A 9,021-nucleotide genomic window follows, 5' to 3' on the forward strand; every position below is an offset into this window, starting at 1 on the left:
AAGTGTGGCATTTACATTCTTTTGGAATGTAGGCGAGACATACATAACGCGTTGCGCCGGATATTACATCTTACATGAGACATAGAAATGAGATGCGATATCGCGTTCTATGAAGCAATAGAAGTCTATTGCTTCGAAACCTAGACGTCTAGAAACGCTATCCTGTAGCGAGGGTGTGTGGCATTTACATTTTTTTGAAGTGTTGACGAGATATACATAATGCGTTGCATTGAAAGTTACATGTTATCATGAGTCATAAAAATGAGATGCGATATCCGGTTTTATGAAGCACTAGTTCTAATGATCCATAAAACGCGATATCGCATCTCATTTCTATAGTTCATGATAAGATGTAATATACAAAGCAACGCCTCATGCATATCTCGTCTACACATCAAAGGAGTGTAAATGCCACACATTCTTGCTACGTAATAATAGCGTTCCTGGATGTTTACGTATCGAAGCAATAGAGTTTTAATGCCTCATACAATGCGATATCGCATCTCATTTCTATGTATCACGATAAGATGTAATATTCAATGCATCGCGTTATGTATATCTCTCGTCAACACCTCAAAAGAACGTAAACTCCACAACACATGGCTATGGCATAGCGTTTCTAGATGTCTACGTTTCGAAGCAATCGAGTTCTAATGCTTCACAAAACACACTATCGCATCTCATTTCTATGTGTCTTGATACGATGTAATATTCAATGCAACGCAATATGTATATCGCGTCTACGCTGAGGAAGAATGTAAATGCCAGACTTCCTTGCTGCGGAATAGCGTTTCTAGGTGTCTATGTATCGATGCAATAGAGTTCAAATTCATCATTCAACGCGATATCGTATTTCAATTCAATGTTTAATGTAAGATGTTATACTCAATTCAACGCGTTACGCTTATCTCGTCTACACTTCAAAGGAATGTGAACCCTACACTCACTTGCAGAGGATAGCTTTTTAAGATGCTTCTATCCTTCAAAAGTATGTGTGTCCTGTACTTCCTTGCTAAGCCATAGCGTTTCTGAATGCACAATGTGAGATGCAATAGAGTTTGAATACTTCATTCAACGCGATGTCGCATCCAATTTCAATGATTAATGTAACATGCAATAATCAATTCAACGAGTTATATTTATTTCTACTACACTTCAAAAGAATGAGAACCCTATACCTCCTTGCAGAGGGATATCCTTTTAAGACGCTTCTGCCCATCAATTGTATGTGTATCCTGCACGTCCTTGCAAAGGTATAGCGTTCCTAGATGCACAAAGTGTCGACGCAATAGAGTACTCGAATACTTCATTCAACGCGATGCCGCATCTCATTTCAATGGTTAAAATGTAATATTCAATTCTACGCGTTATGTTTATCTCTTACACACTTCAAAACAATATGAGATCTACATTCCCTTACAAAGGGATAGCGTCTTCAGATGATTACTTTTCGATGCAATAGAGTTCTATTGCTTCATTCAAAGCGATTTCACATTTCATTTCTTTGCCGTATAATAAGTTGTAATATTCAATGCAACGCGTTATGTTTGTCTTGACTACACAGCCGAAAGAATGTGAATCCCACACTTTCTTGTCAGGGGATAGCGTTTTTAGATGTCTACTTTTTGAAGCAATAGAGTTCTAATGCTTCGATGTATGTCAGTGGATTTTCATGCTGTATACATCTCATTATGCTTCTGCACTTCAAAATTATGTGAATTCTGCTGTTCCATGCAACGCGATAGCGTTTCATATTTTGTGCGTGTCAAGGTAATGCAGTTTTATTGCTACATTCAATGCGATAGCGCAACTCATTTCACCGTTTCAAGGTAAGTGACCTGTAACCCTCTATGCATAGCAAAATGCTTCTACACTTTTAATGAATGTCAATAGAAGGAATGTCCATAAAGTGGGATCGCGCTTCATAGTTTCTACGTGTCAAACGAACGTATTTCCTTGGGTCCATGCAATAAGGTGACGAATCTATTATGAAGGTGGTAAAACATGTACCATGTTATGTTATATTCATGTCATTATACTTGTCTGCTCCTACACAGCAATCGATTGTAAATTCTGCTGTTTCTTCCAGCGGAATGGGGTTTCATATTGTCTGCGTTTCAAAGCAGTAGATACCTAAAGCATTACACCATGCGATTGCGCATTTCGTCTCGACAATTCAAAGTAAATAAACTAATAATCAATTATGCAAAACTAATAAACTAATAATAAACTAGTAATCAATTATGCATAGCATAATGCTTACCTGCTTCTATGCTTTATAATGCTTTTAGATGTGAGAAGAACCTCAAACTCCCTTTAACCGCCTAAAGAGAAGTCAAAGGTCCAGCGTCCCTGCAAGTGAGTCATGGGAGCGTTGTGCGCAAGGCGCTCCGCAATTTAAATGATCAGGAGGACCCCCCTCAGAAACACCCGAAGGGGCGAGAAGAGGTGATCGCTGAAATCCACTGATCGATGGCCCCGAACAATACCAAAGCGTACAGCCCACCCCACCAAGGAGCCTCGAGGAGCTTATTCGCTAAGGCATCCCAGTTTCATGCCGCATTTCTTGTATCACATATTGTGTATGGTATCTTATATCGTGAAGCGGGTGGTGATCCCCGGTCATTCGCGGCGTGTTGCGTAGTTTCCCGTAGCACTTGTTAACTAAACCCACGTCAAGGCCATAAATAAAGAAGCCGTGACTTCAGTATCCCGCGACCCGAGTGCGTGTACTCGGTTAGGCGTAGGCGAGGGGTGGAGCATTTCGAAGTTTCGAGGGTTGTTCCGCCCCTTGTTTCCCGGGGTCGTGTAGTCTATTTTTTTGCTGCTTTCTGAGCAGCTGGCGCCTAAGAAACTATAGTCTCTCAGTTTCGAAATACCCCTCGTTTCACCGAATATTGTAACGATAGATTGCTTTAGACTAAAGTACGTTTTACACTTTAAGGCATTTGGATATAGCTACTTCGAGCTTCCCTGACTTACTGTAGACAGGTATCCGTCACAATTGATAGGGAACATCACTTTACATAGATATATGGAACACACATAGCTTTAAACGCAGAACTGAGAGTTTGAGGACTTCCTTCGAAACGTTGATAGTGAGGAGCTCCATCGGATTTCATAGAACTTCAGAACTTACTTGCTATGAAACGTAGGCAAATAAGGGCCATCGCGTTACTTAGAACTTTAGAACTTACTTACTCCAACAAAGATTTCTATTGCCTTCGTCCGTTCTTTCAGAAGAGTATTTCATAAACCACCTACTTTTCACGTTTGCAATACTTTTAAATGTATGCGAGGTGTAATCGTCTGAGTTTTAAAATGATTACTTAGTGTTGATTATTATTTGGTAACTCGGTTATAAACATGTCTGCATAAGATTTAATCCATATGCTTATAAGCCTGAAAATTATGCAGTCATTTGTTAGTCACTTATTGCTCAAACGACAAAGATTCTGACCACTTCAAAATGGTTCACTTTCATCAATTTTCTTAAAATTGACATACGGTCCAACTGCTTGCATTAAAGACTGTAATTAAAGTTTTCAAAATATTTTACCTCATATAGATGAATTCTGGAATTGAAGGTTATTGTTTGATTTTTCTAACTCCTGTTTAGAACATCTTTCCATTGGAATGTTCAAGTATTTTTCATATTCGTAATTATTGAAAATGTTTTGCTTGGTTCTTTAATTTAATATTTAGAATTTCCTGAGAAATATTTTTTATCGTAATGAACTATATAATTGCAATTATAATTCTTTATGAAATAATAATAACAGAGAGGAATGTATCCATTCTTGTAGTTTTGTAAAGAGTATTTAATCTCACTATTTAAAATGAAACATTAACATTTGTTTATAATCGAATGGAATTTAATTACCTTTTGATTCAAATTCACAATGTTAATCTTCCGTAGTTCAACAATTCTGAGCTGTCCTCAGGAATCGCAGCTCAGTACTTATAAAATGGACGACAAACGAACAGCCTAACCAATTATAATCAAACCGATTTTTCAATACCAATATTATCATGTTTAACTTATTCTGCAAACTATCAAAATGCCCTTCGAACAGTGTTTACTCACTTCCTTCCATCACTGTTTGCAATACGTAAGTTTCATTTACTATCAAAACCGTAAGTATTATCCCCTTCTTTTACTTCATGTAACCCTCAATGGCTTCATGTTACAGGTCGTTGAACTCGTTTTGAAATACTCTATCGTATTATGCAAGAATGAACATACCAATTCATTTTAAAAAATGAAGGTGACCTTCAAATGTCCAACATACCTCCACTTACAAAAAAACTATTTTCATCAACGTCTGGGCCCTTTGTGTTATGCAATTTTATTTCAGAAAAAATTTCTGTGAATCTTATAGCTTTGAGAATATCTGAGGTGCTAATTATTACTGTCCAACTGTATGTTGTTATGGATGTGTCCAGCAAGGCAACGATGAACAAAGTTAAATTTAATATTACGATGTTTATTATACTATTTATAATATATGTGTTTTTCTGGAATTTAGCTCAAAAACAGTGTTTACGATGTCGGCAGATGAAGGTATTTGCCTTAGAATTCCAAGAGCTGACAATTTCGAAAGTAGAATATTTCTTTACTCCGCTAACCAAATCCTTGCAAACGTTAAGTAAAGTGCGTGTCTTTCAAAACAGTAAGATGCAAATTACGATACAACGATTCTGAGAAATGGTACGTGTCACTCTTTTTTAATTTCTGTTTTTGTAATCAAAGGAAATTTAATTGAAATATCCTCAAAATTTAAGGACAAAAAGTTATTATAATCTTACGCAACATATATGATGGTGATAAAGGATAAGTATACGGAACTGAAAGTGGAAAGTAGCGAGCAGAAAAATAAACTGATAGAACTGTAAAGTAGATTGATACATTCCTGAAATGATGCTTCTACGTCAATAAAATCTGTTAAACAAAAAACTATTGCACAAAATCAGGTATAATAAATATTACTTCTGGTCGAAAGCTATAATAGAATTGGACCGAAATGGATATAAAACAGGAAATAATATCTAATCGTTCTATTCTATGCAAAGGCAAATATTTCAACGAGAAAAAATGTATTACTTACAAATTACTTATGTTCGCAGAGAGCTCACTAATTCTGGCTTCTTGTCTTGCAGAAATAATCATTCATTTAACATGGAAAGAGGTCGAGGAATTGTAAGAGGTTTTGATATTCCATAGCCTCACTCTATACGTCGATTGGATCACGTAAAACATCGGACACTAATTGCATCTACACATTCAGACCTTAACTATATAATTGCAACAACATATTTAATTCCGTTTTAGTAACATTTTTCTAATTGTTTATATCTATGTCTAATAAATATATTAATCGAATAAGTTGCTTTACCAAAGAATAAAAGAATCTGAGTATTACAAATCTGAGCATTACATAACAAACGTGCATTACATATATAATGTAACATGTAACAAAATATGAAAACCACAAAGATCGTACATAAGTTAAATGCACAATGCGGTCATAGAGATGCAGAAGCGGCAAAAATTCCAGGCAATAATTAACAAAATTCAAAGAGGGGGAAGTGATGAAAATCCATCACCTTGACGATGATAAGAAACAAGTCTGCCTCATGCACTACAATATCCCAAGCAGCCAGCGATTGGCACGCCAATGACAACGGATGGAATGAATTCCGTGACAGAACTGTGCAAAGACAGTGCTCCTATACAGCTCTCGTAACGGCATACTATTAGTACTGGGGCGACACTCGTATCACGGCACTATTAATGCACCGCGCTATAGCACACTGACTACACGGCCGTGCCAAGCTCACCATAGCTACACGCGTGGTAGTGGCGTAAGCTGACATTTACTAATGGGGAAGCTGTTACTATACAAATTATAAGCGAATATGAAAAATGACTAACCTAAGCAGTTTATTTATTTTGATTCCAAAATAGATACAACGGCACGAAACAAAGGTATAAGAACTCGATTTTATTATTTTCTATAAACTAGCTCGATACGGCGATTTTTTTCCATAAAGACGTTAATTACAGTATCATAAAAATATACACATTCATTTTATATAATTATATGTTGTTCGATTCATCGTTACAAATTCATGCAATTGAGGGTTATATTAAATACGATGACAGCATGTTATTTAAGCAATTGCACAAGGCGAAGTTAGGGACGCAACAGCATGAATTTTTATTTTATAAGTAATATTGTTGTTATAAATAATATTTTTAGTTTATGATGGTTTGAAAGAAATATATACGACTCTCTCAATAACAATAAATATAGGAAAACGACTATCAAAATATCTATCAGTATTCATACGTTGAATGTCTACTGACATCTAACGGTTCTAATTTGTATGAAAGCACAGGTTCCCCATTGCCAAATTTGATGCTGCGTCATTGCTGAGGAGATTCATGAATGGGGCGATGACACGCGTGTCACAGTGGTGCTGGCGCTGCGCGATACACACGGCGTGTTACGCTAGTCTAGAACGTGCTGGTAAGACGTTCTGGCATTTTAGTTAACGAATCCGGTCACAGATGACTACGAATCAGTTGACACTCCTTGGAAGTGGCAATATAGTGCCGGCATGGTGTTGCTACCATCTTGCCGTTTATTATCTGGGATGCTTTTTAGTGCATTATTCGGAATTGAATTTGAACACATATCTACTTAATCGCGAATTTGTATGTACATAATTATACATGACTGCATAAAAACAATTTCATACACTTTTATAATCAATGCGATATGAGAATATAAGACGAAGAACTATCCACTCGTATCAGGAGTAAAAACAGCAGTTCATATAAGAGTTCATTAAGCAGTTCATATACCAAGTGACAGCACATAATATATTACTGAAAGTATAATGATATGAATAGCAAGAAAAACATATTTATTTGTTAGATGTTTATAGATTCAAATTTAAAAGACCAAGTCACATTTAATATATTATTGTTTAACAAGATGATATAATGTTGTTTCAGATAGGCGTGGAGAACTAGCTGGTACTTCTGTCGATGTAATTTCATTTCTTCTGGATACAGTAAATACACATTTGCAATCTAAGCATGTTTCATTAGATCTGGTGTCATCTCCAAATTTTAAAAAGGGATGATGGCAGTAGAAGTTGGTTCAGCATCAGGTGATAAACATATGCAACAAGCAAAGCGACGTAAACGGATTTAAAATGTTCAAGATTATATAAATTAAACTATTACACTTTTTTAATCCATGTAGCGTTTCTGTTCTTTGTAACTTGCAAAGAGTCTTAAGAATATAACGCAATGTAAAGAAGTTTGGAAACAAAGAAGGCTGGCCTTAATCTCAGATAAAGGAACCTTGGTATCTGCTGGGTATCGTGGTTAACGGCCTGCTGTGATAAGGGACATGTCATTCAGTTTTAGTGTTCTAAACGAGAACAATTCAAATAAATCTGGAGTCAACACATCCGAAGAAAAATTCTTCCAGTGAAGAATGCTGTCTGCTGTGCAATAGCACCTTCACATCCACTTGATATTCTACAGAAAATCTTATGCCAGTTTTTAACTATGAAACCTATTATGTGGTATTTCAGCAACTGCTACAGAAATTACGTCAAAATTGCAGCACGCAGGTGTGTAAATATCACTTCGTGATCTCATTTCATTTTGGCAGTTATACTTGTATGTAAGCAACCATCCAGGCATAAAGCTTGATAATCTTTCAACTATAAAATAATTATGATACATTAGACTTTTTGCTGGAGTTGGTCTATTTTATCATTTTCGGAACTTGTGGAAATGTTGAATATGAATAACTATGTTCATTTTATTATAAATGTATGGGTAAAGTTCAACCTATATAAATAAATATTTTCATACGTAATTTATTTAATTTTTATCATTTAGCGTTACGAGACATATTACAAAAATATATAAAAATATATTTTACTTCAGTATTTTTAATATTTTAAATAATTTATATTATCGTATTAAGCTTTTACAAAAAGTAACAAAACTTTTATAAGTAGGAATAATTTTTCCTTAATTAGTTAATATGTCGGTTCTTTTTAAGAAAACGCTATTTAATTTTTCAAAGTAAGTTTCGACTTTAAATTGACCATTAATTTCACTAATTTCATTGCTCTTCATAGATCACCGCTAATTTTCAACTTTCCCATTACGGCTTCGTCGATGCAAATTTTAATTCTCCGAAAAATATATAATATTATGTTATAAGTAAAATTATTTTGCATTTCTAATTGATTGAACGTAAAAAATATATTTTTTTCATGAGATAGCATTGCGAGAAAATTTTGAGAATCCATTGTTAATTTTGTACCTAGTGGTTGACTAGGTTCTCTTCTCCCTGCCGCACATTTCCACCATTTTTAAGATCCAAGAATCGTGTAGCTGCTTCGTCACTATTAATGTTTACGAAATTTACATATTGTAAATTTCTGCAAAAGTGATATTAATTAACTCTTTAATTATGTTTGTTCGGGCAATTAATCAGACTGATCTATGATGTGCTGTAATGTACGAGATCTAATAAATTTTTTTTTAACATATAATTTTTTAACAATATAGTATTTGAGCTTACAGTCTTGTTAACGAACTCGCTGTTTAAATTAGTTTGGATGACAATTAATATTTGCATGATCTTTTCCTCTGATTTATCTGTATAATTTGTTCGTTCTTTTCAATTGTCTTATTTAATTATCCAAATCTATATGTTCCAAATTCTCCTCTCGGAAGGTATCAGGCAACAATTTATCTTATCAATAATATTTATATTCTGCAAAATAAATTGATTTGTTTACTAAAATATAAATTATACATTCATGTATTAATTCTAAACCTTCAGTTAATTATTCACACCTGGATTATACGCATAATGGGTAAAATCAGACATTCCTTCAGCTTTTTAATATTGCCTCATCGATTAAAGACTGATTAGTAACAGATTTACTGTCTTTGTAAAATAAAAGCGTACATTGCAT

The sequence above is a fragment of the Xylocopa sonorina genome, unplaced genomic scaffold (genome assembly GCF_050948175.1).
Source record: "Xylocopa sonorina isolate GNS202 unplaced genomic scaffold, iyXylSono1_principal scaffold0047, whole genome shotgun sequence".
Classification (NCBI taxonomy): Eukaryota; Metazoa; Arthropoda; class Insecta; order Hymenoptera; family Apidae; genus Xylocopa; species Xylocopa sonorina.